Below are 23,060 nucleotides of genomic sequence, written 5' to 3'. Positions count from 1 at the left end.
AAAATCTCACCAAGAATTGTTTTTGTTTTTTTAAAGAAGAATTTGGTGATTATAGAACTGAAAAATACAATAACTGACATTAAAATTTAGTAAATGGACTTGGTAGCAGAGTGAATATTACAGAGGAAGCAGTCAGTGTTCTTGAAGATAGAACAATAGAAATCTCCCAATCTAAATTGAGAGAGAAATCACAGGAGAAAGGACAGAGCCTCCAGGACCTATGGTATAGTAACAAAAGATCTAATATTTGTATCATCAAAATTTCAGAAGGAATGGAAAAAGAGAGTGGGGCTGAATAGTATTTTAAGAAGTAATTGCTAAAAGTTCCCCAAATTTGGTGAAAGACACACCTGCAGAGTGAAGACACTGAGTGATTCCCAAGTAAGACAAACCCAGATAAATCCATACCAAGATACATTATAAGTTAACTTTTAAAACTAAAAGAAAAAAATCTTGAAAACAGTTACGGAGAAATGACACATCACCTACAGGGCAAAACTGACTTGAATTGTAGCAGACTTGTCATGTGAAACTAAGGAGGCCAGAAGGTTGTGGCAGAGCATCTGTCAAGATGAATTACCTATCCAGTGGATGTTTCCTTTAGGAATGAAGGGGAAATAGACATTCTCCAATCAAGGAAAATTAAGATAATTTGTGGCTAGCAGAAAACCTTAAAGAATGGTTAATTGAAGTTCTTTTGTCAGATTTGTTGAAGACCAGATGGTTGTAGATATGTGGTTTTATTATTCTGTTGCATTGGTTTATGTGCCTGTACCAGGACCATGCTGTTTTGGTTATTGTAGCCTTGTAATATAGTTTGAAGTCTGGTAGCCTGAGGCCTCCAGCTTTGTTCTTTTTGCTTAGGATTGCCTTGGCTATGTGAGCTCTTTTTTGATAGCGTGGAATCAACCCAAATGCCCATGAATGATGGACTGGCTAAAGAAAATGTGGTACATGTACACCATGGAATATTATGCAGTAATAAGAAGAAATGAGATCATGTCCTTGGTGAGGACATGGATGGAGCTGGAAGTCATTATGCTCAGCAAACTAATGCACAAACAGAAAACCAAACACTGCATGTTCTCACTTACAAGTGGGAGCTGAACAGTGAGAACACATGGACACAGGGAGGGGAACAACACACACTGGGGCTTGTCAGGGAAGGGGAGGGGGAGGGAGAACATCAGGAAAAATAGCTAATGCATGCTGGGCTTAATACCTAGGTAATGGGTGATAGGTGCAGCAAACCACCATGGCACATGTTTACCTATGTAGCAAACATGCACATCCTTCACATGTACCCCTGAACATAAAATTTAAAAAGTTCTGAAAACAAAAAGGAAATGAAAGAAGGAATCCTAGAATATAGGGAAGAAATATAAAACAGAAAAATAGATAACACAGAGGGGTAGATATAATAGACTATTCTCATGAGTATTTCCTCTCCTGTACTTTTTTCGCTTTATTTTGTTATTCTTTATTTAGATTTTTAAGTCAAGGATTTAATTCATTTATTTTCACTCTTTCATTCTTATTGATAAAGCTTTTGAGGCCATGAATTTGCTTCTTATCCTTGCTTTAAATGTCTTCCTTAGTTTCCATATGGAAATGGTATTTGCCTGCCATGCTGCTGCCATCATTCTATTTTTCACCTTTCTGAATCTGTTTTTGTCTTCTCTGTGTAGCATAAGTTGAGTCTGTCTTTGCTTTGTGAGATAATGTGAAAACTTTTAAGTTTTATGTGTATTTGACTATATTTGCTTTGTTTCTGTATATGATTCTCTTTTAAACTTTTTGTATTTAGGAACTTAGTCTTGTATTTTGTATTTGCTATTATTTCCTCTATTATTGCATATATGAAACTTTTTTTTATAACTTCTATACTTGAATGACAGATTGGCTAGATATAAAATACTTGGTTCTCTCTTTTTAAAGTGTCTTTAAAATGCATCTACACCACTGCTTTGGTTTGTATGTTTCTTTTAACAAGTCTGATGCTAGTCAAATTCTTCTGTCCCTTATAAATTATGTGACTTCTGTGCCTGGAGGAATTTTTCTTCATTTTTCATAGTTCTACTGAAAGATGTCTTGAGTTAGTTTACCATACCAGATTAATTTTTTCCAGTACCCCCTGGATCCTTTCCAAAGAAGACCTGATTCAGGTCTTCTTTTATTTCTGGAAAGTTTTCTTAGATTATAATTTAAACACTAGTTTTGGTTCATTGCTGTGGGGTTTTTTTTCAGGCGCTCCAGTTTTAAGTATGTGCCTTTCTTCCATTTCTGCCACTTTGATACTTCTCACTTCTTTCTCTGGTATCATTTTCATTCTTCATCATTGTTTTAGTGCCTTTACTTCAATTCCTTCATTAACTTATTTGAATTTTTTTTCTTTTAATCATCTTGTGATTTCGTTCTTATTTTTTGATAATGTTCTCATTTTTTTCCATTCCCTTTCTATGTCTAATAAACTCTTTATTTCGTTCTGATTTTTTCCCCATTTCTGTTCTTGGTTTTTGAATTTCTTGCTTAAATTGCTTTTTTAATATTTCTGAATGCTCATTTGAGGATATTTAATTCAACTTTTTTTTTCTTTTTTCTTTTTTTTTTTAAATTTATTTATTATTATTATACTTTAAGTTGTAGGGTACATGTGCATAACGTGCAGGTTTGTTACATATGTATACTTGTGCCATGTTGGTGTGCTGCACCCATCAACTTGTCATTTACATCAGGTATAACTCCCAATGCAATCCCTCCCCCCTCCCCCCTCCCCATGACAGGCCCCTGTGTGTGATGTTCCCTTTCCTGAGTCCAAGTGATCTCATTATTCAGTTCCCACCTATGAGTGAGAACATGCGGTGTTTGGTTTTCTGTTCTTGTGATATATTGCTAAGAATGATGGTTTCCAGCTGCATCCATGTCCCTACAAAGGACACAAACTTATCCTTTTTGATGGCTGCATAGTATTCCATGGTGTATATGTGCCACATTTTCTTAATCCAATCTGTCACTAATGGACATTTGGGTTGATTCCAAGTCTTTGCTATTGTGAATAGTGCTGCAATAAACATACGAGTGCATGTGTCTTTATAGCAGCATAATTTATAATCCTTTGGGAATATACCCAGTAATGGGATGGCTGGGTCATATGGTACATCTAGTTCTAGATCCTTGAGGAATCGCCATACTGTTTTCCATAATGGTTGAACTAGTTTACAATCCCACCAACAGTGTAAAAGTGTTCCTATTTCTCCACATCCTCTCCAGCACCTGTTGTTTCCTGACTTTTTAATGATGGCCATTCTAACTGGTGTGAGATGGTATCTCATTGTGGTTTTGATTTGCATTTCTCTGATGGCCAGTGATGATGAGCATTTTTTCATGTGTCTGTTGGCTGTATGAATGTCTTCTTTTGAGAAATGTCTGTTCATATCCTTTGCCCACTTTTTGATGGGGTTGTTTGTTTTTTTCTTGTAAATTTGTTTGAGTTCTTTGGCCCTTTGTCAGATGAGTAGATTGCAAAAATTTTCTCCCATTCTGTAGGTTGCCTGTTCACTCTGATGGTAGTTTCTTTTGCTGTGCAGAAGCTCTTTAGTTTAATGAGATCCCATTTGTCAATTTTGGCTTTTGCTGCCGTTGCTTTTGGTGTTTTAGACATGAAGTCTTTGCTCATGCCTATGTCCTGAATGGTACTACCTAGGTTTTCCTCTAGGATTAAAAAACTGCTTTAAAGTTCATATGGAACCAAAAAAGAGCCCGCATCTCCAAGATAATCCTAAGTCAAAAGAACAAAGCTGGAGGCATCACGCTACCTGACTTCAAACTATACTACAAGGCTACAGTAACCAAAACAGCATGGTACTGGTACCAAAACAGAGATATAGACCAATGGAACAGAACAGAGTCCTCAGAAATAATACCACACATCTACAGCCATCTGATCTTTGACAAACCTGAGAGAAACAAGAAATGGGGAAAGGATTCCCTATTTAATAAATGGTGCTGGGAAAATTGGCTAGCCATAAGTAGAAAGCTGAAACTGGATCCTTTCCTTACTCCTTATACGAAAATTAATTCAAGATGGATTAGAGACTTAAATGTTAGACCTAATATCAACTTTTAATTCTGCATAATTTTCTTCTGCTTTGTGAGATTTTATCGTTCAGTGGTGTGGATTTCATTAGCTGAAATATTTGACTTTCATGTTTGTTATCTTCTTAAAGAAGCTCTGGATATTTATATAGGCATTTTTTCGTCTATTATTTTGTGTTTTCTAGTCCAAGTGCAAACCTCTTCTGAGAATGTAGCATAGTGTGATTTTTTTCAACGAATAACTTTTTTCGTTTTTTGTGCGTGATGGCAGTAGCGATGGATAGTCTTTTGGTTTGGCTTCTCATTTTTCCTGCTGGATACTTTTTCCTTCTTGCACTCCCCTTTTTATTCTCCTTTTTTTCCAGAAATGATGCCTTTCTGACATTGGTGTTTTTGTCCCTACTCATTCTTAGTCCCTGCTCTGTACTCCCATTTACCAATTTCCCAGGGCTCTTTTTACACATAGGGTGGACTTTTCTCTTTCTTGGGTTATTTTAGTTCCAATTTTGACCCCTGTCTTTCCTTTTCTTCTTTATCCTTTTGTGGGTCTCCCCTTATTCTCTGCAAAGGCTTAGGTCAGGGACTTGAGGTATAACTCTATATATTCGTTGCTTCCTTTTTGATTCATAGGTGATTTGAAGTTTGTGCTGTTACCTTTTTTCTATATATGTGGTTGTATTGTTCTACTTGTTGGTTGATATATGCAGAGATTTTAATTTAGGCTGCTGTAACTTTCCCCAGGCTAACCAGAAGTACACAGTTGTTCCCTTTTTAATCAAGGCTAGTCAAAAAATCAACAACAACAACAACAAAATAGAAGCCTCATTGCCAGTTCTAGTTCATATTCCTCTTTCTTAAAGGAAAGCTTAAATTTTCACATTTCAAACTGTTATTTCTTGAAGATGGGCTCATATATTTCCACAGGAGTGGTAGAAGAACTTTTAAGGTAGTGTTTTGAAAAATGGATTTTCAGCTGAGAAATAATATTTGGAAACAAACACATAAACACTCCTTAACAGAAATCAAAAAGAAGTAAGCTTTTAAAACTTCCTTTAGATTAGGATATATATAAGCAGCCACTTTTCTGACGCACCCAGAGTTTTCTCTTTGTTCAAATCCCCCCTCCCTCTGTCTCTGTATGGGGAGCTGTTTTCTTCTTCCTTCTTTCTTTCTTTTCTATTAACCTTTTCACTCCTTAAGACAAAACAACAACAACAACAAAAGATTTAGGAGATGTAGAATTCTAGTGTTGCTATATATTTTATACCAGTGTCGTCAGTTTTAATTCTTTGCTTTTAAACAAGATTTTCTAAAGGAACTTTTTTTAAAAACCTCACCATTTATACCTCACATAATTAAAATTTTTCTATGTCATTTATGGATATAATTGAATACTTTAACTGGGTGATTTGTAGTTTTAAATACTGGACTTCTATTTTATTTTCTAGCTAATTCAAGGTAGTGCCTGGTGGTTTGGAACAATCATTTTGAAATTTCTGACATCTAAAATCTTGGGTGTTTCAGACCACGTAAGTACGTTTTAGTTAAAACATAAAAGTTTTTATAAATATGTAGCTGAATGAAAACTTTGAAACCATCTATTCTTATCTCTCCATTTTACAGAGGCTAAGTGCCTTCTTTAAGGTCTCTAGACAAGTTATTGGCAGAGTCAATCATAAAGTCTTGCAGGTCAGTGATCATTGCAACCCACTAAAAAGAAAGAATATTCGTGAATGCTGACTTAGCCTTTTAGGAAAAAATCCTTTTTTTTTTTTTTTTTAACTAACTTTAAACAAGTTTGTTAAGTAGTTATTTGTTTATATTTCAGTTAAAATGCAAATAATTAGTTGTTTACATCATAAGTTATCCATTTATTGCAGATGTTAACATATATATGGGAGGCCGTCCTCAGCTTTGAAAATACAGAACTCTTAAAATCTCAGTATTGTTTTATTTATTTATAACTATGGACTAAAATCAATGTATGATGTTTTAAGGCCTTTCTTGTTATATAAAAAGAAAATGTTAAAAAATTTTGATCTTTTTATTTTCTAGGAAATACATGAAGAGCATTTATCTCTCATGTGGTATTTCTGTTTGTTAATGTCTTAAAGAGTAGCCCTCTTCAAGGCCTAAGTCCCTGCTTAACTAACTGGTTTAGGGAATAGAAAACAATGCATGAATCTACTTTTTATTTCTAGCACTTTCTGTTTAGAAATAAGCATACATGAGTATATCATACAATAATCAATTTTGAAATTTACCTCATTTAATACTATCCAATTAGGGCCCTGTTTGATGCTGAAATTATGTACTTTGGCAAGGGATTATAGTATTACTTCTCTAAAAAGTCAAATGCTATCTCTATGCAATATAACATGCAACATGTTTATATTAAATACAATTTCTAAGTGTAAGCATTTATTTGCCATTTATTGCTGGCTTTGCATGGTGGTTTATTAGTTTATTTGTTGCTGCTGTTCTCTGGTGTGTCTGACACATTTCCCCATTCTCCTTTCCTTTTTATTGTTTTTAACTTTATTATGTATGTCTTATGATAAACTTTATTTAGACCTTTTAAGTTATTTATTTATCTGTTAAGTTTGACATGATTATGTTTCTTGCCTTACTTCACATTGACCCCCAACTCTTTACAAATCTTTTTTTTTTTGAAACACAGTCTCACTCTGTTACCCAGGCTGGAGTGCAGTGGCCAATCTTGGGTCACTGCAGCCTCCAACTCCTGAGTTCAAGCAATTCTTGTGCCTCAGCTTACTGAGTAGCTGAGATTATAGGCAGGCGCCAACACACCCGGCTAATTTTTGTATTATTAGTAGAGATGGGGTTCCAGCATGTTGGCCAGCCTGGTCTCAAACTCCTGACCTCAAGTAATCCACTTGCCTTGGCCTCCCAAAGTGATGGGATTACAGGTGTGAACCACCATGTCTGCCCTACAAATCTTAAAAAAAAAAACAAAAAAACCACACACGCTTCCTTGGTAGTCCTGAGTGACTTCCTTTATGTGACAGTTATGAGGAAAACCTGAAATTATAGTGGTTTGGTTACATTACTGTTAGTCACCAGGCCTACTCTAAATTAGAAAAATAAAGTGCAACTCTAGATTATCCTTGAGTACTGGTAGATTAGGAAAAATAATTGAATGAAAACCGCTTATAGTCATCAAACTTATTATAAGATAATTTCCATCCGTATAAAATAATTTGAATTAAGAGTTTACTTGCCAAATATTTTCTTTTTCTGGCCTTCTGAGGATGCTGTGGAAGAATAATTGTCTCACCAAGAGCAGGTTGTAAATAATCAGTAGAAAAATAGAAGTTCTGCATTGGATTTGGTTGTTGGTATCTATTTTTAGTCTTGGAGATCAAATAGCTAAGTCAAAAATCAAAGTGATATGTGTAATTGTTGTAATTCTTATGAGGATCAGATCTCATATTCAGTGGTTTGAATATATGTCTGTAAAACATCAAGAAGTACCAAATATTGTAATCAGTCTGTGAGGCTTTGTGAAAGTGACAATGCACAGAAAGCTTATGATCTACAATATATGTTGAAAGAGGTTAAGTAAAATAGTTTTTCATCATAAGTTGTCTTATTATAAAATGTACTACATGGTGGTTTCTTCTCAGCAGATACTGATTTTAGCTCACTCTTTATCATCTTCTCTTTATTTTTTTCTGACTTCTTTCTACTTTTCATTTTTCATGATATTTCTCTTTATTTTCAGTTATCTTGAGAAGTCAGCACATTGTATATTTGGTTCACTGTAGTTTTTTATTTTCTTAGGGAGATGTCTAAATACATTGGATTTATCTGCTCTATAAACTTTGTTTTTCTTACATCAATAAAGTATTACTGGCTATAGGCTATAGTCATTTGTGTAATTTTAATTCATTTTACTTTATTTTCTCCCAGATTCGCCTGGGTGGTCTTACAGCAGCCAGAATATTAAGGTATACAGATTTTGATACTTTAATATACACCTGTGCTCCCAAATTTGACTTCATGGAAAAAGCGGTATGAATGTTTTTTTCCTTCTCTACTAATAAGAGTTTTTGCTCTAGTTTTTTTTTTTTTATCTGAAAGTCAAAATTTTTACTTAGAAACAGTCAACTTATTTTATATTTTTTTACTGTAACTGCTAATCCACCTTCCTCACTTGTTTTTTTGTCTGTAAAATTAAAAAAAAAACCAGCCTCATATCTTATAGAGTTATTGATGATGGGTAAATGAGATAATCTGAGAAGAGTGTTTAACATACTATATGACCCATAATAATTACTATTATTTTCAATTACTTTCAATAATCTAGGCCACTTGGAAATATGCGACCATTCAGGAAAAAAGTCTCAATTCTTGTTTCTGTTTTTAAGAAATTCAGTTTTATTACAGTTAACACCCCAAATATTACAACATTTTTAACAAGCTGTTACCAAGAAAGGTATGCTACTGATGAGTTTTAATGAACATATAAAAATTCATTTTAAATTATGCAAATGCAAGGTATTATTCTTTTTAAAAAGTTCATGCAATAAAGCTTTAAAATATAGCCTGGGCGTGGTGGTTCATCCCTGTAATCCCAGCACATTTGGAGACTGAGGCAGGTGGATCACGTGAGGTCAGGAGTTTGAGACCAGCCTGACCAACTAGTGGTAACCCCATCTCTACTAAAAATACAAAAATTAGCCAGGCATGTTGGTGCATGCCTGTAGTCCCAATCTGAGTAGGAGGCTGAGACAGGAGAATTGCTTGAATCCTGGAGGCAGAGATTGCAGTGAGCTGAGATGGCACAAGTGCACTCCAGCCTGGGCAACAGAGTGAGACTCTGTATCAAAATAAATAAATAAATAAAAAGATTGTCTTGGCAACGCAGGCTCTTTTTTGGTTCCATATGAACTTTAAAGCAGTTTTTTCCAATTCTGTGAAGAAAGTCATTGGTAGCTTAATGGGGATGGCATTGAATCTATAAATTACCTTGGGCAGTATGGCCATTTTCACGATATTGATTCTTCCTATCCATGAGCATGGTATGTTCTTCCATTTGTTTGTGTCCTCTTTTATTTCACTGAGCAGTGGATTGTAGTTCTCCTTGAAGAGGTCCTTCACATCCCTTGTAAGTTGGATTCCTAGGTATTTTATTCTCTTTGAAGCAATTGTGAATGGGAGTTCATTCATGATTTGACTCTCTGTTTGTCTGTTATTGGTGTATAGGAATGCTTGTGATTTTTGCACATTGGTTTTGTATCCTGAGACTTTGCTGAAGTTGCTTATCAGCTTAAGGAGATTTTGGGCTGAGACAATGGAGTTTTCTAAATATACAATCATGTCATCTGCAAACAGGGACAATTTGACATCTTCTTTTCCTAATTGAATACCCTTTATTTCTTTCTCTTGCCTGATTGCCCTAGCCAGAACTTCCAACACTATGTTGAATAGGAGTGGTGAGAGAGGGCATCCCTGTCTTGTGCCAGTTTTCAAAGGGAATGCTTTCAGTTTTTGCCCATTCAGTATGATATTGACTGTGGGTTTGTCATAAATAGCTCTTATTATTTTGAGATATGTTCCAAGGAATTTATTGAGAGTTTTTAGCATGAAGGGCTGTTGAATTTTGTCAAAGGCCTTTTCTGCATCTATTGAGATAATCAGGTGGTTTTTGTCTCTGGTTCTGTTTATATGCTGGATTACGTTTATTGATTTGCATAGACAATCCTAAGCCAAAAGAACAAAGCTAAAAGCATCACGCTACCTGACTTCAAACTATACTACAAGGCTACAGTAACCAAAACAGCATGGTACTAGTACCAAAACAGAGATATAGACCAATGGAACAGAACAGAGCCCTCAGAAATAATACCACACATCTATAGCCATCTGATCTTTGACAAACCTGAGAAAAACAAGAAATGGGGAAAGGATTCCCTGTTTAATAAATGGTGCTGGGAAAATTGGCTAGCCATAAGTAGAAAGCTGAAACTGGATCCTTTCCTTACTCCTTATATGAAAATTAATTGAAGATGGATTAGAGACTTAAATGTTAGACCTAAAATTATAAAAACCCTAGAAGAAAACCTAGGTAATACCATTCAGGACATAGGCATGGGCAAGGACTTCATGTCTAAAACACCAAAAGCAATGGCAACAAAAGCCACAATTGACAAATGGGATCTAATTAAACTAAAGAGCTTCTGCACAGCAAAAGAAACTACCATCAGAGTGAACAGGCAACCTACAGAATGGGAGAAAATTTTTGCAAGCTACTCATCTGACAAAGGGCTAATATCCAGAACCTACAAAGAACTCAAACAAATTTACAAGAAAAAAACAACCCCATCAAAAAGTGGGCAAAGGATATGAACAGACACTTCTCAAAAGAAGACATTTATACAGCCCAACAGACACATGAAAAAATGCTCATCATCACTCGCCATCAGAGAAATGCAAATCAAAACCACAATGAGATACCATCTCACACCAGTTGGAATGGCAGTCATTATAAAGTCAGGAAACAGCTGCTGGAGAGGATGTGGAGAAATAGGAACACTTTTACACTGTTGGTGGGACTGTAAACTAGTTCAACCATTGTGGAAAACAGTGTGATGATTCCTCAAGGATCTAGAACTAGAAATACCATATGACCCAGCTATCCCATTACTGGGTATATACCCAAAGGATTATAAATCATGCTGCTATAAAGACACATGCACACGTATGTTTATTGTGACACTATTCACAATAGCAAAGACTTGGAACCAACCCATATGTCCATCAATGACAGACTGGATTAAGAAAATGTGGCACATATACACCATGGAATACTATGCAGCCATAAAAAAGGATGAGCTCATGTCCTTTGTAGGGACATGGATGCAGCTGGAAACCATCATTCTCAACAAACTATCACAAGAACAAAACACCAAACAATGCATGTTCTCATTCCTAGGTGGGAATTGAGCAGTGAGAACACTTGGACACAGGAAGAGGAACATCACACACCAGGGCCTGTTGTGGGGTGGGGGAAGAGGGGAGGAATAGCATTAGGAGATATACCTAATGTAAATGACGAGTTAATGGGTGCAGCACACCAACATGGCACAAGTATACATATGTAACAAACCTGAGTGTTGTGCACATGTACCCTAGAACTTAAAGTATAATAAAAATAAATAAATAAGTTTAAATAAATTAACTTGCTATTTATTGAGATAGATGTTCAGTTTTAGTAAATGCTCTGAGGATTTTTTAAATGTTCATTTCTTATTTGGGGGAAGTTCAAAGTTACATGTTATATCATGTTATTAATGTGCTATTCTAAATGGTCTAGTACACCAACTTATTTTTCTACTTTTTATGTTTTCTTAGAATGCTATCTTCACATACAACATTAAAAATGAATAGTGTTTGCTTTATATAGTGCTGTTGTTCATTGCATGATTATTATAGGATTGTAGTTTTGATTATTATAAAGGATATTCTTTGCTTTACTTAGTGATTTTTGCTGTAAATTTTTCTTTGTAGAAAATTAGTATTGCCACATCTGCTTTTTTATAGATTTGCCTGGTTTACCTGTATTTACGCTTTATTCTTTTTTAACATTTTTGTGACATTTTGGTTTTGGTATATTTCTTACTGTTAGATTTTTTTTTCTATTTAAATTCCTCTGATACTCATTTTCTAATTGGTGAATCTAACCCATTTTCATATTAACTGTGATAACTGGTGTGTTTATACTTCTTCCTGCCATCTGATTTTATGTTTTCTATTCATCGTGCTTTTCAAAAATTATTTTCTTGATACTTGCTGAATTGTTAGCTGTATTCCATTTCTATATTTCCTGATGGTTTTTCTTAAATTATTAGCAAATATATTCATCTTGATACCAAGAATTCATCAGCATCTAAAACCTGTTACTACCAATGGTAATAGCTAATAGTTATTATTTCCTGTATGTCTGACAGTATTTTAAGCTTCTTACCAGTATTAACTCAATAAATCCTCACAACCACCTTGTAAGAAGGGAGTCAGTTATTCTCATTATTTACAGATGAGGAAACCAGTAAGAAGGTAAGTAATTTTCCAAAAGGCACACAGCTAGTGACTAGTGGAGGCAGAATTCATACTCAGGCTCTGTATTTAGAGACCTGCTTGCTTCAGCACTGAGCTGTCGGAATATTGTTACTTGTCCCTGCCTACGCACCCTCTCCTTCCAGGTTATGCTGAAATTTACTTCTAGATTGTTGTCTTATCTCTTATGTTTTAAGAAATCTCTAAACATTTACATTAAAGACATCAGCAATCTTTGGACTTGACTTCAAATTTTACTAATTTATTTTTCCTTGACATGTAGAAGTTGGCATGCTTTCTGGGTGCTTTGTTACCTGAAAAATGGCTTTATTTTGCCCTCATATTTGATGGATAGATTGGTTAATAGATATTTGTGGGTTTCATTCAACATTTTGTTGACATTCTTCTTTGTGTTCTAGCATTGAGCATTACAGATGAAAATTTCTATATAGTTTTTCTCTCTGGAAATTTATAAGGTTTGGAGGGGTGATGTGTGTGCTTTGTTGTTCTCTTATTCTTTCACTTTAGCCTCTCTTTCTTGAATTTCTGTTACTGCTTTTATCATATCTTTTTCTTCTCTTTCTATGTTCTTAGAGAATATCATCACTGAGTCTTTAATACTGTCAACTTCAGCTGTGTACATGTTGCTCTTCAACCTTCTTTTGAGGCTTTAAATTAGGCAAATATATTTTTCTTAGAATTTCTGAAAACTCCTTTTCACTGGAGCTTATTTTAATTATATGGATGCATTATCCTCTTAAACTTCTGTGAAAATAATAACTGGAGTTTTCATTTGCATTAGCTGTTTCATGAGAGGTCAAGTTTTTTTTTTGGTTTTTTTTTTGGTTTTTTTTTTTTTTTGAGACGGAGTCTCATTCTGTCACCTGGGCTGGAGTACAGTGGCCGGATCTCAGCTCACTGCAAGCTCCGCCTCCCGGGTTTACGCCATTCTCCTGCCTCAGCCTCCCGAGTAGCTGGGACTACAGGCGCCCGCCACCTCGCCCGGCTAGTTTTTTGTATTTTTTTAGTAGAGACGGGGTTTCACTGTGTTAGCCAGGATGGTCTCGATCTCCTGGCCTCGTGATCCGCCCGTCTCGGCCTCCCAAAGTGCTGGGATTACAGGCTTGAGCCACCGCGCCCGGCCGAGAGGTCAAGTTTTTTACTCATTTTGGTGTTTCCTTTTCATGCTATTTCTGTCTTGGGATTTGGTTGTATATTCACATTTTTAATTAGCTACTTGATTTAAATAAAGTATCAGTAGTCACTTTCAGGGTTCTTGGTGATTATAATAATTACTCACCTACCAGGCTTCTTCCTTGCATGCAGCTCACTACAGGAATTTGTTGTGCCTAGAAGATTTTGGGACAAGTGGGGAAACCGCAGTCTGTTAACTGCATACACAGGGAAGGAGCTACAAGGGAGGTAGAATAATTTGGTCTCCACTATTACCTTAAGAAACCTTCCCCTGTCTTCTATTTTTAAAAAACTACTGTATACAAAGGGTAGGAGCTACAAGGGAGATAGAATAATTTGGGCTCCACTACTACCTTAAGAGACCTTCCCCTGACTTCTCTTTTAAAAAACCTGTGGGTCTCTGTACCCCTGAATTTAGTTTCTACACTTATTTCTCTCTTCACCCCCAGAATCCATATTTATAGCCCCTGCAGGCTATAAAACCTTTCATAAAAGTAAAATACCCAGTCTTTTCAAGAGAAGAATAAAATAGGCAGCCTCCTACCTCTTGTCTTACTCTAATAGAAACTCCATGAAGGTAAGTGTTGTGTCCATACTGTTCATGCTGCACAGCAGTTGCCCTTATCTGCAGGGCGATGCATCCCAAGACCCCCAGTGGATGCTTGAAACTGCAGAGAGTAACACACCGGATTGCCATCATCGGAACATATTTCTGTTCACATCTTCCACCCACAATTTTGATGCCTTTTCCATCTTAACTAAGCACCTACCATGGACTGTGGCCATAACTTTTGCAGTTTTAGATGCAACAGCAAAACTAGCATTAATTTTTTCTTCTTCACAATTTCATGGATAGATTTGTTCTTACCATAGATCTTAGCCACCTCAGCATATGATGTTTTTTCTTTTGAGAACTTTCACCTTTTCTCTTAAAAGAAAGCACTTTACAGCTTCTCTTTGGCATATCTCAACTGCCAGCATCACTGCTCTTGCACTTTGGGACCATTATTAAGTCAGAAAAGGGTTACTTGAAAATAAGCACTGAGATACCACCAGAGTCCATCTGATAACTGAGATGGTAACTATGTGACTAACAGGCCGGTGACATATACAGCATGGATATGCTGGACAAAGGGGTGAGTCACATCCCAGGTAGGATGAAGCAGGGTGACTTGAGATTTCACTATTCAGTATGGTGCACAATTTAAAACCTAGGAATTGTTTATTTCCTGGAACTTTTCGTTTAATATTTTTGGACTGCAGTTGACCACAGGTAACTGAAACTGTGGAAAGTGAGGATCGGAGGATAAGCAGGGACTGTGGTATTCATTTCATTGCATACTGCCTAGAATACAGTAGGTGTACTATAAGTATTTTATAAAGGGACAACTTTTCTGAAACTAAAAATATTTATGTTTTGCCCAGTAATTTTTCTTCTGGAAATTTATGCTAAGGAAATATTCAGAGATGCTTACAAAGTTTTATGCACAAGTGTCTATGTTATTTGTAATTGTGAAAAATGAAAACAACTCAAAAGTTTAACAGTGGTCATCTAAAGTATTGTATACACTGTATATATAGGTTTAATAGAAGGTCATCCTATTCATTTATTCATGAGAGGTACAATCTCCAGGGATCTGTAAGATCTATTTTGTCTTAACCAAAGAACAAATTTTTGACATATCTTGAATATGATGACTATAAATTATGACTTTTAAATTGTTGTAATTTTTGTAGTATTATCTGATATTTTTATTTTTATGTATGTTCCTAAGTAGTTTAGAGATACTCAGATTTTTAAGATCAAACAAACGAAGCTTATTTTTATACATTTATAGTATAAAAGACATTCAGTAAATAGATAATATTTTTGTTTTATTCTATAAAAAAGCTCCTTGAACACGGTGAGGTAAAGCTTTCATTTTAATCTCTAGTAGACTTGTGTATTACATTCTAGTTTGAGGATAATTGACAAAGGTATAACCTGCTGCTGACGCATCATCAGTCGTGAGTTGTCAGCATTGGTGATACATTTCTGCTGATCCTTCTCGCTCTTTCATCTGCTCTCACTTTTGAATAGTAATAAGGATTTAAAAGCTAGAAGGCTGATTTATTACTATAGTACAGAATTAAATTAAATTGCATTCATTTAACAATAACAAGCATTTGGTTTCTAACCTGCTGAGCTAATCAGCTACAGTCCATTAGGGCAGGCGCCCTTGGCCCTGTGACTGGTGGCCATCTGCCACCACGTAGATTTGCTGGTCAGTCAGTGACAAGCTCAGAAGTGTTGAAGGACACAAAAGATACTAAAGTAATGTTCCTGCTCTTCAGTATGTGTAAGTTTACAAAGGAAACAAGACAACATTTTATATGGTGCAAAATCATTTTGTAGCATAAAAAGGAAAAGATCAATATGGACTAGAGATATTTCCTATTTGATAGAACTTTAAGTGGGTATTGAGGTAAAGGTCAAATTTACAGGAGTGGGTAACTGAATTTGAACTTAATAGGGATAGTTTATGACACATGTTGAGTATCCCTTATCCAAAATGCTTAGGACTAGAGGTGTTTCAGATTTCAGATTTTATTGAATTTTGGAATATTTACACTGTAGTTGCTAGTTGAGATCCCTAATCTGAAAATCCAAAATCCAAAATGCTTCAATGAGCATTTGTTTTAGCATAACCTTTGAACATCATATTGGTACTCAAAAGTTTCAGATTTCGGAGCATTGTAGATTTCAGATGTTTGCATCAGGGATGCATTGGTAACTTTGTCACTTTACAGTGAGGCCCGCTGTGTTGGTCCTCCGCCTCCTCGCACCACCTCCTGCTCTCCCTGGCTCCTCTGCCTGCTCCATTTTCTTGCCGGCTGCACTTATTGCCTTACAGTAGACTATGTAATGGATTTATTTATTTGCTATGTCTATGTATTGTCTGTCTTTCGTTACTAAATGTACTTAAATACAATACAAGGGCAGAAATTGCTCACTGTTGTATCTGAAGCACCCAGAAGAGGACCTGGAACATAGTCAGCATTCGATAAATTGTTGCTGAATGAATGAATACTAATAGGCTCATTACTAAGTTAGAAGATCCTTGTCTTAATGAATAATATAGTTTTAATATACTTCATTAATTTAAAAATATGAAAAGCAAAAATGTGATTTTGTCTTATTTGTGTTTTTGTAGCTGACTTTTCACACATTGCAGTTGTTAGTGTTTACTGCCCTTGGCATTTTAATTATGAGGCTAAAGCTGTTTTTGACACCACACGTGTGTGTTATGGCTTCCTTGATATGCTCTCAACAGGTAAGGGATTCATTCTTGTATAACAATACCATAAAAACTATAGTAACTACACTTAAAGTTACCGCAGCTTTGCTGACTAATTCAAAATACAAACACACTAAGTGTTTTTAACTAATTTAAATGATTTAAAATATTACTTCATGATTCACTATAAGCAAGAAAAGCAATTTCAAGTGGCTTTGAAAAGTATTTCTAGATTTTAAATTGATATTTCTATAACAAGTGATTAGGCAAATATTTCCCCTGTTAATATCCTGTCTATGAACATAACCTTTCGGAGTTCAGGTCTGTGTAAGAGTGCCTGGCACAGTGGCTCACACCTGTAATCACAACACTTTGGGAGGCCAAGGCGAGCAGATCACTTGAGGCCAGGAGTTCCGAGACCAGCTTGGCTGACATGGTAAAACCCCATCTCTACTAAAAATACAAAAATTAGTCAGGCATGGTGGCACGTGCCTGTAATTCCAGCTACTTGGGAGGCTGAGGCAGGCGAATCACTTGAACCTGGGAGGCAGAGACTACAGTCAGCCAAGATCGCACCACATCACTCTAACCAGGGTGACAGAGTGAGACTCTGTCTCAAAAAAAAAAAGAAAGAAAAAAAAAAGTTTCCTGGTGGCCGGGCATGATGCCTCACACCTGAAATCCCAGCACTTTGGAAGGCCGAGGTGGGCAGATCACTTGAGGTCAAGAGTTCGAGACCTACCTGGCCAACATGGTGAAACCCCGTCTCTACTAAAATACAAAAATTAGCCGGGCATGGTGGTGTGTGCCTGTAATCCCAGCTACTCAGGATGCTGGGGCAGGAAAATTGCTTAAACCCGGGAAGCAGAGGTCGAAGTGAGCTGAGGTCGCACCACTGCACTCCAGCCTGGGAGACAGAGTGACACTCTGTCTCAAAAAAAAAAAAAAAAAAAAAGTACCCTGAAGTGCTCATCCAATACCAGAGCAGATGCAGAGTAATTGCTCTAGTATGGTCCCATTTGGCTCAAAGAATCTATAAGAAATTCTGGGGTTCTATCACTGTATCTAACATACAAAAGAAGTAGATAAATTAGCTAGAATATTAGGCCTCAGGTACTTCTACAAACACCTTACTTAGTTTTGATTATGAGTATATAGCCTTAAAATACCATAATGCCTGTTTTCCTGAGAAGAATCTATATATGTCAAGCTAATAGGACTTCCCTGTCTACTAACGATGTCCACAAAAGGCAGCCAAGGATGAAAGGATTTAGTTCGAAGATGTTTCACAGTTGTGATTTGTTTATTTTAATCCTTGGTAGTAAATTAGTACTAGAAGGATCAGGCATTGCTTCCTTAATTCTTCCCAGGGGAGAGAAAGTTCCGTTTTCACCTGGGCCCTGTAATGCCAACATATTCGTTGCTTTGGAAACAACCGGAGATGGTAATTCTGTATATATATGTGCTGATATCAAAGGGTAATTCACATTGGTTTGAGTAACAAGGTGAGAATTTATTGTTGACCCTGCAGTACTCTTCATATAAGAACTATAAATAAATGGTTTATGTCGTCAGCTCTTTGGCTGGCTTTTTTGCGGAGTTCGTTTTGAGAATGTTATCTTTGGCATTCTAACAGTGATGTCAATACAAGGTTATGCAAACCTCCATAATCAATGGAGCATAATAGGATAATTTAATAATTTGCCTCAGGAAGAACTTTTACAGTGGATCAAATACAATACCACACCAGGTGTATAAGTATTTGGTTATATGCATAGTTTTACACAAACATACAAACACATTTGTGTGTGCTATATAATTGTCATTTCTGATACATGTTTTCATGTGTGTATGACAGATTTACATAGGCATTCATACTCTCACAGACTTTGAGCAGACTATTGTAATGTCAATCAATTAAACCCTTTCAAAAGGCAATTTTGTGCCCCCTTTAAGCCCCTCCCAGATAATTGTCAAATAATTTAAATTAGCACCAGGAAATTAATGATTTTTCACAAGTTATGTCCTTTAACTCTCAGAGAGCACTATAGCATTTTAACCATAACAATGACAAATCAAAGAAGTAAATCTTTAAAAATGAAATTTCACACCTTGTGCCAGGCACAGCAGAAGATACTCTTGATGGCGGGGAGAACTGGCACCGCTTCTGTCACTCCAATCAGTGCCATCTCCTCTAATTCTGTAAACAGGTCATCGGCAGAAGAGTTAAAGTCTTGGATATTCTATTTTCTTCACGAAATCATCTCACAGAGATAGTATACACCCTACTTTTAAATACTCCAAAATTTTCTTTTTAGCTTACCTTCTTTTCTTTCTGTCTTTATTCAGAACTATCTCAAGCAGATAGATATTTTTAAATACCTTTCCAGAGAATAAGTATATTCTATAACATTTTCTGTAACTAAATTTGTAAATCTAAGATTATTTTTGATATTTAGAAACTTTCTCTGGTACGAGGTCTTCACTGTGGTTTATTTAAATTTTCTTATGACTCCTGAGCTTGTTTCCTCTTATTTCTTATTTGATAGCCACTTTTTTACTAATTAACCATCATTAAGGTAAATCTTTATAGACATTAACTAAGATATTTGGTCTATAGCTTTCAAAGGGTGTAGGTGACAGCGCCTCGTTAAACTGCCTAGCTAGTTTAATTCGAATTTTAAAAGTAATCCCCAACTGACTTTTTCCACATAGGAGATCAAGATAGTCACTCCCTTTCTTTACTCTCCCTTACCCCTCCCCAGTTATAGCTATTTTTCCCAAGCTTTTAAAGGTAGCTGCCCTTTTAATATTTTCTTGTGTCTTTCTTTGTTTTGGTGTTTGTATTACATTCCTGACAGAGAGCCTACGTTTAGCAACTTATCCTTCTAAGATAACTGCTACAAACCCCTGTCTCACTTTTAGATGCCTCTTCTTTGATCTTCTTTTCAATCTGTCTTACTCTCCTTTTAATTACTCTTATTATGAGTTTTCTCATGGCTACCACATATTAAAAGCTGTATGAAGTTTTGTAGTATTAGTGGGACTCGTGCTTATATTGAGGCCTGCCATGTAAGGCTGTATAGTTTGTGCACTGCACAAAGGTGACCAATTGAGAGGATAAGTGAAAGCTTAAATCCAGCTTGTGGTCCACTCAGCAAGCCATGTACAAACGGGGCTCTGTCAAGTCAGGGGAATACCTTTTTCTAATCTGTGTGTAGGCTAAATGGAGACTTCCATACAGTGATAGGAAAATACCTGATTTTTCCTTGTTATGCTCATTTACTTCACAGCCAAAAAAACAGAAGGTGGAGGGGGAGGGTATTTCTTCCTCTCTGTCTGCCATAGACGACAACTCAGTGGGTCCAGCTCTTGCTGGACAGGTGTGCCTAGTTTTTTCTGGAAGACCCTGGCCCTGGGCTTTCAGTTCTTCTTGCCCAGCATTTCCCAACCTTAGCACTGTTGACATTGAGGCTGTCCTATGAATTACAAGAAATCCTTGGCCTCTATCTACAAGGTGCCAACAGCATCTCCTCCCTCCTCCCCATAGCGTGACATCCAAAAATGTCTCCAGAGTTGACAGTGCTCCCTAGGGAGCAAAATCATACCTGCTTGAGAACCACTTCTCTAGCTTAACAGCTTGTCATCATTAATTATTGAGTCTCCAATAATAAATACACATTCTTTGACTGGCTTACATATTTTCAAGTTTGAGGCATATAAAGAAATTTTCATTCAGAGTTGCATTTAGAATGCTTAGTTATATTTGAAAGGAAACACTCAGGGTTCTCAAAGTTTTTCATTTATGTGGGTACATAGCAGGTGTGTATATTTATGGGGTGATGGGATATTTTGATACAGGCATACAATGTATAATAATCACATCAGGGTAAATGGAGTATCCATCACCTGAAGCATTGATCCTTTGTGTTACAAACAATCCAGTAATACTCTCTCAGTTGTTTTTAAATGTACAATTAAATTTTGTTGACTATAGTGTTACCAAACACTACATCTTATCCTTTCTTTCTATTTTGTTTGTGCACATTAACCATCCCCACTTCCCCTCCACCCCCTCGCTATCCTTCCCAGCCTCTGGTAACCATCATTCTATTCTTGATCTCCATGAGTTCAACTCTTTTAATTTTTGGCTCCCACAAGTAAGTAAGAACATGCAAAGTTTGTCTTTCTGTACCTGGCTTATTTCAATTAATGTAAAGGACTCCAGTTCCATCCATGTTATGGATAGCATCTCATTCTTTTTTTTATGACAGGATCTCATTCTTTTTTATGGCTGAGTAGCATTGTGTTGTGTCAGTGTACCACATTTTCTTTATCCATTCACCTGTTGATGGACACTTAGGTTGCTTCCAAATCTAGGCTATTGTGAGAAGTGCTGCAATAAACATGGGAGTGCAGATACCTCTTCTGAACATTTATTTCCTTTCTTTGGGGTATATATCTAAGAGTAGGATTGCTGGATCATTTGGTAACTCTATTTTTAGTTTTTTGAGGAACCTCCAAACTCTTCTATATAGTGGTTGTACTAATTTACATTTTCAACAAAAGTGTACGAGGGTTCCCTTTTCTCCACATCTTTTCCTGTCTTTTGGATAACAGCCATTTGTTATTGCCTGTCTTTTGGATAATAGCCATTTTAACTGGAGTGAGATTCTATTTCCCTGTAGTTTTGATTTGCATTTCTCTGATGATCAGTAATGTTGAGCACCTTTTCATGTACCTGTTTGCCACTTGTATGTTTTCTTTTGAGAAGTGTCTATTCAGATCTTTTGCCCATTTTTAAAGTAGATATATATATATATATATTTCCCCACAGAGTTGTTTGAGTCCCTTATATATTCTGGTTATTAATTCCTTGTCAGATTGGTAGTTTGCAAATATTTTCGCCCATTCTTTCTGTTGTCTCTTCACTTTGCTGATTGTTTCCTTTGCTGTGCTGAAGCTTTTACACTTGATGTGATCCCATTTGTTCTTTTTTGCTTTGGTTGCCTGTGCTTCCCGGGTATTTACTCAAGAAATCTTTGCTCAATCCAGAGTTCTGGAGAGTGTCCCCAAAGTTTTCTTGTAGTAATTTCAGAGTTTGAGGTCTTAGATTTAAGTCTTTAATCCATTTGGATTTGATTTTTGTATGTGGCAAGAGATAGGCGTGTAGATTCATTCTTCCGCATATGGATATCCAGTTTTCCCAGCACCATTTATTGAAGAGATTTACCCTTTCCCCAGTGTATATTTTTGGGATTGCTGTAAAAAATAACTTTACAGTAGATGTATGGATTTCTTTCTGGGTTCTCCTTCTGTTTCACTGGTTTGTGTGTCTGTTTTTATGGCAGTACCATGATGTTTTGTTTACTATACTTCTGTAGTATAATTTGAAGTCAGATATTGTGATTCCTTCAGTTTTTTTCTTGCTCAGGATAGCTTTGGTTATTCTAGGTCTTTTCTGTTTTTATATATAAATAAAGATTTTTGTTTTCTGTTTCTGTGAGGAATATCATTAGTTGTTTGATGGAAATTGCATTGAATCTGTAGATTGCTTTGAATAGTATGGACATTTTAGCAATACTGATTCTTGCAATGCTTGAACATGGAATAGCTTTCCATTTTTTTGTGTCTTCTTCAATTTCTTTCTCCAGTTTTGCATCGCTTTCATTCTAGAGATCTTTCATTTCTTTGGTTAATTTCTAGGTATTTAATTTTATGTGCAGCTACTGTAAATGGAATTACTTTTTAAATTTTCTTTTTCAGGTTGTTCTCTGTTGGCATATAGAAATGTTAATGATTTTTGTATGATATTGTATCCTACAACATTACTGAATTTATCAGTTCTAATAGTTTTTTTTTGGTGGAGATTTTAGGTTTTTCTAAATATAAGATCATGTCATCTGCAAAAAAATGATAATTTGACCTCTTCCTTTCAAATTTGGATGCCCTTTATTTCTTTCTCTTGTCTGATTGCTCTAGCTAGGATTTCCATTACTATGTTGAATAATGTGGTAAAAAGTGAGCATCCTTGTCATGTCCCAGATCTTAGAAGAAAGGTTTTCAGTGTTTCCTCACTCAGTATGATACTAGCTGTGCGTTTGCCGCATGTAGCTTCTATTATGTTGATTAATGTTCCTTCTATACCCAAGTTTTTTTGGAAGGTTTTTATCCTGAAAGGATGTTGAATTTTATCAAATGATTTTTCTGCATCTATGGAGATGAGATGATCATATGATTTTTTCCCCCTTCATTGTGTTGATATTACGTATCACATTGATTTGCTGTGTTGAACCATCTTTGTGTCCCTGAGATAAATCCTATTTGGTCATGATGAATAATCTTTTTAATGTGTTATTGAATTCAGTTTGCTAGTTTTTTGTTGAGGATTTTTGCATTAACATTAATCAGAGA

The 23,060-nt window shown here is 35.9% G+C and overlaps 1 pseudogene; it reads left to right on the top strand.

Annotated features, from left to right (window-relative positions):
* Positions 1-23,060, top strand: part of LOC102118950 (probable C-mannosyltransferase DPY19L2) — a 70,566-nt pseudogene that overhangs the window by 32,063 nt on the left and 15,443 nt on the right.

Source organism: Macaca fascicularis, chromosome 3, assembly GCF_037993035.2.
Source record: "Macaca fascicularis isolate 582-1 chromosome 3, T2T-MFA8v1.1".
NCBI classification, from domain to species: Eukaryota; Metazoa; Chordata; class Mammalia; order Primates; family Cercopithecidae; genus Macaca; species Macaca fascicularis.
The sequence above is the reverse complement of the archived record's forward strand: the minus strand, read 5'-3'. Positions and strand labels throughout refer to the sequence as shown.